Source organism: Notamacropus eugenii, chromosome 4, assembly GCF_028372415.1.
Source record: "Notamacropus eugenii isolate mMacEug1 chromosome 4, mMacEug1.pri_v2, whole genome shotgun sequence".
Lineage (NCBI taxonomy): Eukaryota > Metazoa > Chordata > Mammalia > Diprotodontia > Macropodidae > Notamacropus > Notamacropus eugenii.
Window position 1 is genome coordinate 319,479,631 of NC_092875.1, and position 9,837 is coordinate 319,489,467.

The 9,837-nt window shown below is 37.9% G+C and overlaps 1 pseudogene; it reads right to left on the minus strand.

Annotated features, from left to right (window-relative positions):
• Positions 1–1,969: 1,969 nt before the first annotated feature.
• Positions 1,970–2,747, minus strand: LOC140502542 (carbonic anhydrase 2 pseudogene; annotated as a pseudogene).
• Between the last annotated feature and the right edge of the window lie 7,090 nt (positions 2,748–9,837).

Genomic DNA, 9,837 nt, shown 5'->3' on the forward strand with positions numbered 1-9,837 from the left:
TTCCCCCAAGCATATGAAAATATGATCTACCCAAATGGGTAGATGAGAAAAATTTATTCTATTGACCTTGAAAGTGGATGAAGCAGGCACTGTGGAGTGCTTAGAGCTTGGTCAAACATTGAAGATACCAAGGTTATCCACTGCATTCCAGGTCATCTTTAGTCATCTTGATTTTTGTCTTGCCACAGGACTTCTGCAACTCTGGAAGCTAGAGGGGGGTTGACGACTTTGTGAATTCTGCCTCACTTCAATCCACCAGCAAGTCAAGACATCACCTGGTGATGTCACTGGTCCTCTTTGAAAAAAAGGATGAACAGCTTCTGAGATATAGGTATCTCTGTCTACTTTTCAATACCCTTTTGTCTAACCTAATTTAACAGCTTAATAAGATAATGATAACACTGTACAGAAGATATTGATTTTCAACTCAATGAGGAAGGCAGGAAATTGTCAGTGGGTGGGGGATAAATTGAGAGATTTGATAGGTGACCACACACTCACCCCTAAACTGACCTTAGAACCCAGCTTGTTGTAGCTCATTAAGAGGAGTCAATTGATGAGTGACAAGCAGCTACCTTGAGGATTCTGACTGAGAACATTCAGCAGACCCACAATGCCCTTGGGTTAAATGAGAATGAAGCTATCTTTCCCAAATAGCATGATTAACTTCCTTTAAGATCATCTTTCTTAAATTCCTGCGTCTTGCTTCTTTAATCCAGTTTTATTCTGTGATGTAATGAAAAAGGGCTGGAAGATGTTTACACATTTGTGTAAAGGAAAAGACGTTACTTGTCAAAGGATGTGAGATATTGTCAAAGGATGTGAGATATTGTCAGGATTATGGATGAATAGTGATACCTGATTAACAGAAAAAAAAGAACTTTGTTTTAATGAGAAAAACTTATTAATATATGTATAGGAAAAGATATGACTTTAAGATAGAATTCAAACTTTTGAACAGAAAATGATTTGTCCTATGAATATAAAGACTGAAATTTTCTTCTGAACAATGTAAGCAATGTAAAATGATTCATGGATTGTGTGAAACCTTTTAATGTTACAACAAGGCAGGAAAAGATCTTTTATTTACTAAAAAATAGAGAAAATAAGGAATACAGTTTCAAGATCACCAAGAGATGGGCAACCATGGTTAGACTTCAAAGCTGCAAAGCAAATTTAAATGTATTTTTAATGACTAAAGAGGGTAAAAAAAACCCTCATAAAACACAAGAAATTGCAGACACATTTGAAGACCACTATGATTTCGAAAGGACATTAAATTTGACAGGGGAAATTTAGGGACTTTTTTGTAATTATCTTATTAGCTAGCATATATCTAAAATACAATATTAATTTTTCTTTAACTTATGGGATATGTTCTCTGAATGGAAATATAATCTATATCATAACTATAATTAAAATGTTTTATAGATAATACCTAATTCAAAATTCACAAAAACATCATCCCTGTCTTAAAGATTACATGGCTACAAATGTATAAGAATATTTTAAAATTATATTTCAATATCTTAAATGTAACCTCTTAGAATCATTATTATTAATTCTGCTTTCTTACACTTTATACTGATGTAATTTAATCACTTATTGGACTTTCGTCTTCAACTTTTCTGCTTTGGTACATTTTTAAAAAGCGTTAGGGATTATAGCTCTAGATACTCATGTGCCCCCTTACATGAGAAGGAAGGAGCAATTCTACTATTCCTTCTTATTGGTTCCTTGTCACAGAAAAAGTATTACTATCACCAAAGCAGCAGGTCAACATGAACTTGCCAAGCACTACACATAGGTCTGCACTTGTAGGTTATTGGGTTCACACATTAAGAACATTTTTAGTTGGTCTACAACATTTTTACATTTTATAAGAAAGAATATCAGGTACAGGTACAGTATTAGTGGAGATGCCTCCAGTGTACAGACTGATTTGTGCTTAACTAGAGAGTCATTTCCTTCAGACATCAACAATTCTTCTACTTGTCCTGCCACTGAGGGGCTGAAAGGGGTGCCAGTTGCACATCATGTTTTGAAGAACTTTCACCAGCAGAAGTGAAATAAAGGTTGTAGAAATTTGCCATCTGGTCAGGGCTCATATGGATGTACTCTTGTAAGACAATCCAGGTCACACATTCCAAGAGAAGAGGAGTGGTCTGTGAGCCCTGATAAGTAAAAAATTTCAAGGACTCAGGAAGAAGACAAGTTGGGTCAAAGTCAGTGAAGAGTGACTCTTCACCCTTTCTTTGAATTTTACTCAGAACATCAATGACTTTTTGAAGTTCTGGTTTAGTAGTTTCTATCTCTAGAAAGATCCCAACAACAGCCAGTCCATCATCCTTGGCCACAGCAATCTTGAAACTCTCATACTTTGTATTCTGTTTAACCAAGTGAAGCTCAGTTGCATGTTGCTTTCCATTCAAAATGTGCTCAGAGCCTCGGCTCCCACTAGAGCCTCAGTGAAGATGAAATTGGATCAACCTATAGTTCCCACTTAACACTGATCTATCAGTGGAATCATCAAATTCAACGTTGAAAGAGTGAGCATCATTGACAATCCTCTTAACAGTAAAAAGGTCATAGGAGAATTTCAAAGGTTTCAGAGCACCATTATAATGCATTTTAAAGTATTTAGTTTCCACAGGAGGCTGTTGTTTTCCACTGGCAATAGGAAAAGTATTGTGCCAGCATTCTAGCCCATTTAAGCCTGGCTCATATCCCTAATGATGTTGGGACATGGTCTTGCAAGCTGTTCAGGGATTAGTAATTAGCACTTGAGTTGCACTTCTGCACTGGTTACAGCAAGCCGAGGGACTTGTAATTTTTAAAGGGAAAGGTGAGTTAGGAAGCTTTTATTTAAGTCACTGAAGTTATATGAATCTGAGGAGAAAAGCTGAAAATAGGGAGATGAGGGGATAAAAAGCATCTCTGTAGGAGCTATGGTGGCTAGTTATAATGACAGAAGGCTTTGGTGGAGTAATTCCTGACTGATGGAGAGAAAATTGAACTTATTGGTCAAGAGTTTCAATGACAGCTATTGCCCTTCCATGGAGATGGAGAGGGTTGAAACTTTTCCTAAGGAATTGTTGCTCCCATAAGGGTTGCCATATATGTATAAACTTTATCAGATTACTTACTCTGTCAGAGAAAGGGGAGGGAAGGGGAAGAGGAGGATAAAATTTGGAACTCAAAACTTTTAAAAAATATATCAAAAATTCTTTTAACTTGTAATTATAGAAAAAGAAAATATTATTTAAAAGATAATTAATGAAAAAGGTAGAGGGGAAAGGACATCCTGGTCAGTTGGCTTTGACCTGACCTGTGTTGCTGTGAGCATCATTCCGGTTGGACAACATAGCAAGTGAGTGAGTGAACAATGTATTTGATTAGTCTACATAATACAGAAATAGCAAATTGGATGCTATTTACATTAGGGGCTAACATTGCCTAAATCCCCTTTTTAAAGAGAATAAGTTTTTGTGATATTTTCTATTTCTTATATCAACGTAGTCATCCCATGTATCTTTCCCCTTCCTCTTCCCAGAGAGCCATCCCATATGACAAATAGTATTTTATTGGAGAAAAAAAAGTCACCACAATTGATGAATACATCAAAAAGTCCCAAACCAAAATAAGGTATACAGGGTATAGAAATCTATCTTGCCCTACAGGAAAATAGAAGGGCAGAGGACAAGAGAAGGGAGGGGTGTGATAGAAGGGAGGGCAGATTAGAGGAAGGGGTAATCAGAACGCACCCTGTCCTGGGATGGGGGGAGGGGAGAGATGGAGAGAAAATTTGAAATTCAAAATGTTGTGGAAGTGAATGTCGAAAACTGAAGATAAATTTGTTTTTTTAAAAAAAAAAAAAACTCAAGCCATGCATGACGTGTAAGACCTATGGACTTCCCACATTAAATACTTGAGTGTTTCTCCCTCATGTGCTTCCCTGCAGGTTCCTTTAAGTACATGCCCCATTCTTCACCATAGTTAATAATTGGATTTGTGGGAAAGTGTGATGCAGGTTTATAAGTAAATTGTAACCTATTCTCATTATTTTATTTGCTTTAATATATTAGTACCTATAATATTATTTCCGGTTCTTTGTTGTTACATACAGGATTATGTTTAAGATCCAAAACTGTCATTGTTAGTTGTGTAAATATTACCAGCTATGGGGGTATGTTACCTTGTGAGAGGCTGACAATGTAAATAGAAAATGTAGTAGGGAGGGGCTCAAGAGCTACAGTTCTCCAGTATTACATTGTAGGAGGGAGCTACATGTATGAGTATTGACTGTACCCCTTGTAGCGATGACAGCATTTATAGCATCACATTTGTATACTTTTGAGCTAATCTAATTAATCTCATTAAATGGCTACCTAATTTTATTACTCCTCTCCCTTCCTCTACAAGTGACAGTCTGAAATGCTGAAGCTGCCTATAGTAAAAATTGTAAGTTACGTGTGTGTGTATTTGTTTGCTCTCAGTAGTCAGAAGGCCAATCACCAAGATAGCAGAGGAGATGCTTCTCTCCAAAGAAAACCCCAAAATAAATTAGCTATAACATATTCAAGAAAATATTCTGGAAAAACTCCAACAAACAGATGGACAGATGCTTTGTGTTAACATATCTTAGATAACTGTCAATGTATTTGTGACTTAGGTGCTAAAAATTCATCAAGCCACCATGTAATGCATCTCAGAATGGGGCATTGTAAGGCGTTTTAAAGCATGGATTTGGAAGAGCCATCATTTCACATATTTAAAGTGAAACTAGGAAAATGTAAAAGCACTCAGACAGATCTTTGTCACAGCAGAAATGAGAAAGGTAATTGTATTAGACTCTGATAGTATAAGATTAAAAATCATATTTTTCCAAACCATTTGTAAAGAAAGAAAACAAAAAAGTTCACATTATGATATTTTAGTAAAAGTATACAATTACATTTGATAGAGCTACAAAATATTCAAATTCACAAAAATGAAAAAAAAACCCATATAATTAAAATCAGGGTGAAAGTTTTTCATTCTGATCCCTGATTAAAATACCATCCAGGAAACTATCAGCACTAGTCATAGGACTGTTGCATTCAACCACTTGTCAAAACAATCATTTCCAGAATAAGTCTCTCCTTGCTACCTGGCTATTATTGACCTCTTTGAACTATATCTTCCTTCAGTCATTTAATTCATTTGTCCATGGTTATTTTTTAACAAATGTTGATTAAGCCATGATCTACAGGGTACTGGGTGAGACTCAGGAAATTAAAAAAATGAATAAGACATAATCCCTGCCTTTGACAAACTTCTCCCCAACTCCATCTTCACTCCTATATTTGCTAGCTAGCCAGTGGGATATTGTCATTAGAATGACTTGTTAGGGGGAATTTACTAATTTTAAATTTTTTGGGGGGGGCCTATGCTCGCTAGATACAACCACTTAGAAGATGAAAATAGCATGGATATGCAAATGCAATCAAAAACTCCAAATGTCATAGATCTGAAGCTAGAAAGGACCTCAGAAGGCCATCAGTCTAACTCTTATTTTGCAGGGGAGGACACTGTGGCTGAAGGAGGCTTTTTTGGGCCCCTTCTCTCACTGGTGGATGCTTCTCAGAACCTCCATTTTGGGAAAGGGCTCTAGCTCAGTCATTGCTCATTCTTCATAACTGCCTCCAGACTCCACTTCTGTGGACCCCTTTTCCCATTAGTGAGCTCTTCCTGAAACTTCCATTTTTGGAAAGGGCCCCACACTGGCCATCGCTCATCCTCTGGACTTTGAGGTTTTGCTACTGCAGGCCTCTCCCTTAGGTACTTCTTTCCCTACTCCCCCAATTTTCAGCTCCCCTTTATTTGGTGTCTTTTCCCATTAGTATGTAAGCTTCTGGTTACTTCAGGTTCACATGAACAACAAAATGGCAGATTAGAAGTTTTCTCTGATCTCCATGACCTCTCAAACCTTTCCAAAACAGAACCAAAAACAAGGCAACTTCAGCTGTCTCCATGGTCTAGGACATCCAGAATCCAAAAGAAGATTAAAAAAAAAAAACTGTTCTTTAGTTCACTCAGCATCCTCACCTACCTCCCATGCTACTAGCAGCAGGGTTGCACAAGCAGCTCTAAGGAACCAATATATGGCCTTGCAAAAAAAAACAATCCCACACCCAGGTTTACCCTTGCTCTTTCCAGTGCCATGGAAACCCTGGCTCCAGGTTGCAGAAGTTTACTTAGGCAGTGACAGCCAGCCAGCGCAGTGGCAGCCCTTCAAGAACAAAAGTCTTCTAGCGGCCTTGACAGTCAGCCAGTGCCATGGTAGACAACCCCATAGTGCTCTCTTACCTGCTGGTGCCTGGCTCTAGAACCGAGGAATGGAAGGAGCTAGACAGGACACTACTCCACTAAAATCTAAGGAAATAGTTTAGCATCTAGCTCGGACCAATTTTGTCTATTCAAAAGCTCCTTGGTGGCAGAGACCTTGGCTGGTAAAACATGAAATATCCAGTACAAAAAGAAAATGAGATGTCCTATCCTCCAAGGAAATCATTATCACAAAGGACAAAGTCAGAAAGTAAGGAATAAGGGAAAACCAGAGGAGGAGGGTAAACTGAAATTAACAAAGATCTCAGGAAAAAGAAAACTCAAAGACCTTGAACATAAGCAGATAAGTCAATAGAAAAACTATTAACAACAAGAGGAAATAGGGCCTCCAGATCTAGTAAACAAGTTCAGGCATTTATGAATAAATACTCTGAAACAAAGGAAGGTGATTTAACACAGTGGAACACAGAACCACAACACACTGTTCCTGAGTGGTTCAAAAGAGAAATGAGAATTATGAAATAAAATTTATGGTCTGCCCAGCAAAAATAATGAACTGAATAGAAAAATATAGAATTTATAATGACAAATCTCACTAAGGAAATAAAAGAGAGAACAATATATTGGTAATGCAAACATACAGAAGTGAAGAACAATCTAGAAGAAGAGAAAACAAAGATAACAATAAAAGAAAATAGTCAAAACATAATGATCTTGAAGACAAGATGTGCAAAGACAATTTAAGGATGATAGATGTTCTAGAAGAGCACAAAAAGACAAAAACTTTAACACCATAATGCAGAAAGTAATAAAAGAGAACTGACTAGAACTTCTGTACATAGAAATTGAAATGCCATTTTAAAGAATTCATTCCTCAACTGAAACCATTCTCCAACAGATAAGTGGTCAAAGAATGTAAACAGTTCTCAAAAGAAGGATTGCAAAGTTTTAACAATCAAATTAAAGAATGCTCCAGATCACTAGTAAGGGAAATGAAAATAAAACCCCTGAGTTTCACCTCATGACCTGAAAATTGGCAAAAATGACCCCCCAAAATCACAATAGTCAATTTGGAGGGGTTGCTGATTGATAGGCATACTTTGTTGTGGAGTTTGAAATAATTCAACCATTTTGGAAATTAATTTGGAATAATGCAAATAAAGCTACTAAGATGCCATACCCTTTGAACTAAAGGCTCCATTACAGGGCTTAATATGCTCTAGAAAATACTGAAAAGCATATAGTCTCCACAGTTATTACACTTGTATTTTTTCATACTTTTTCTTTTTTTTTTTCTTTATAAAATGTTTTTGCTTTTTCTTTTTTTTTTTATTTAACTTTTAACATTTATTTTCACACAATTTTGGGTTACAAATTTTCTCCCCTTTTATCCCCTGCCCCCCCCCAAACCCAAGCTTTCTAATTGCCCCTGTGACCTATCTGCTCTCTCCTCTATCCTCCCTCCCTGCCCTTGTCTCCGTCTTCTCTTTTGTCCTGTAGGGCCAGATAGCTTTCTTGACCCCTTAACCTGTATTTCTTGTTACCCAGTGGTAAGAACATTACATTTGGTCCTAACACTTTGAGTTCCAACTTCTTTAGCTCCCTCCCTCTCCACCCCTTCCCCTTGGAAGACAGGCAATTCAATATAGGCCATATCTGTTTAGTTTTGCAAATGATTTCCATACTAGTTGTGTTGTATAGGACTGACTATATTTCCCTCCACCCTATCCTGTCCCCTATTACTTCTATTTTCTTATGGTCCTTTCCCTCCCCATGAGTGTCAACTTCGTATTGCATTCTCCTCCCCATGCCCTCCCCTCCGTCCTCCCCCCCACCCTGCTTGTGCCCCTGTCCCCCACTCTCCTGTATTATGAAATAGGTTTTCCTATCAAAATGAGTGTGCATTATATTCTTTCCTTTAGTGGAATGTGATGAGAGTAGACCTCATGTTTTTCTCTTGCCTCCCCTCTTTATCCCACCACTAATAAGTCTTTTGCTTGCCTCTTTTATGAGAGATAATTTGCCCCATTCAACTTCTCCCTTTCTCCTCCCAATATATTTCTCTCTCACTGCTTGATTTCATTTTTTTTTTAAGATATGATCCCATCCTCTTCAATTCATTCTGTGCACTCTGTCTCTATGTATGTGTGCGTGTGTGCATGTGTGTGTGTGTGTGTACTCCCACCCAGTACCCAGATACTGAAATGTTTCAAGAGTTACAAATATTGTCTTTCCATGTAGGAATGTAAACAGTTCAACTTTAGTAAGTCCCTTATGACTTCTCTTTGCTGTTCACCTTTTCATGGTTCTCTTCATTCTTGTGTTAGAAAGTCAAATTTTCTTTCCAGCTCTGGTCTTTTCATCAGGAAAATTTGAAAGTCCTCTATTTCATTGAAAGACCATTTTTTCTACTGAAGTATTATACTCAGTTTTGCTGGGTAGGTGATTCTTGGCTTCAGTCCTAGTTCCTTTGACTTCTGGAATATCCTATTCCATTCCCTTCTATCCCTCAATGTAGAGGGTGCCAGATCTTGTGCTATCCTGATTGTATTTCCACAATACTTGAATTGTTTCTTTCTAGCTGCTTGCAATATTTTCTCTTTCACCTGGGAATTCTGGAATTTGGCCACAATGCTTTCTCTTTTTGGATCTCTTTCATGCGGTGTTCTGCAGATTCCTTGAATATTTATTTTGCCTTCTGGTTCTAGAATCTCAGGGCAGTTTTCCTTGATAATTTCATGGAAGATGATGTCTAGGCTCTTCTTTTGATCATGGTTTTCAGGTAGTCCCAGAATTTTTACATTGTCTCTCCTGATTCTATTTTCCAAGTCAGTTGTTTTTCCAATAAGATATTTCACATTATCTTCCATTTTTTGAATCTGCGTGGTATGTTCTGAGATATCTGTCTTTCTCATAAAGTCCTTAGCGTCCATTTGTACCATTCCAGTTTTGAAAGATTTATTTTCTTCAGTGAGCTTTTGAATCTCCTTTTCCATTTGGTTAATTCTGCTTTTGAAAGCATTCTTCTCCTCATTGGCCCCTTGCACCTCCCTTGCCAGCTGAGTTAGGCTAGTTCTCAAGGTGCCAATTTCTTCAAGATTTTTTTGGTTCTCCTTTAGCAGGGAGCTGATCTGCTTTTCATGCTTCTCCCTCATCCCTCTCATTTCCCTTCCCAGTCTTTCCTCCACCTCTCTAACTTGATTTTCAAAATTCCTCTTGAGCTCTTCCATGGCCCGAGCCCATTGGGTGGGCTGGGACACAGAATCCTTGATTTCTGTGTCTTTGCCTGATGGCAAGCATTGTTCCTCCCCATCAGAAAGGAAGGGAGGAGGTGTCTTTTCTCTGAGAAAGTACCCTTCAATAGTTTTATTTCTTTTCCCTTTTCTTGGCATTCTTCCCAACCAGTGACCTGACCTCTGAATGTTCTCCTCACACCCACCTTGCCTCCTGGTCCTCCCAGCCAGCGTTTGGGGACTGAGATTCAAATGCTGCTTCCTGCCTTAGGGTTTT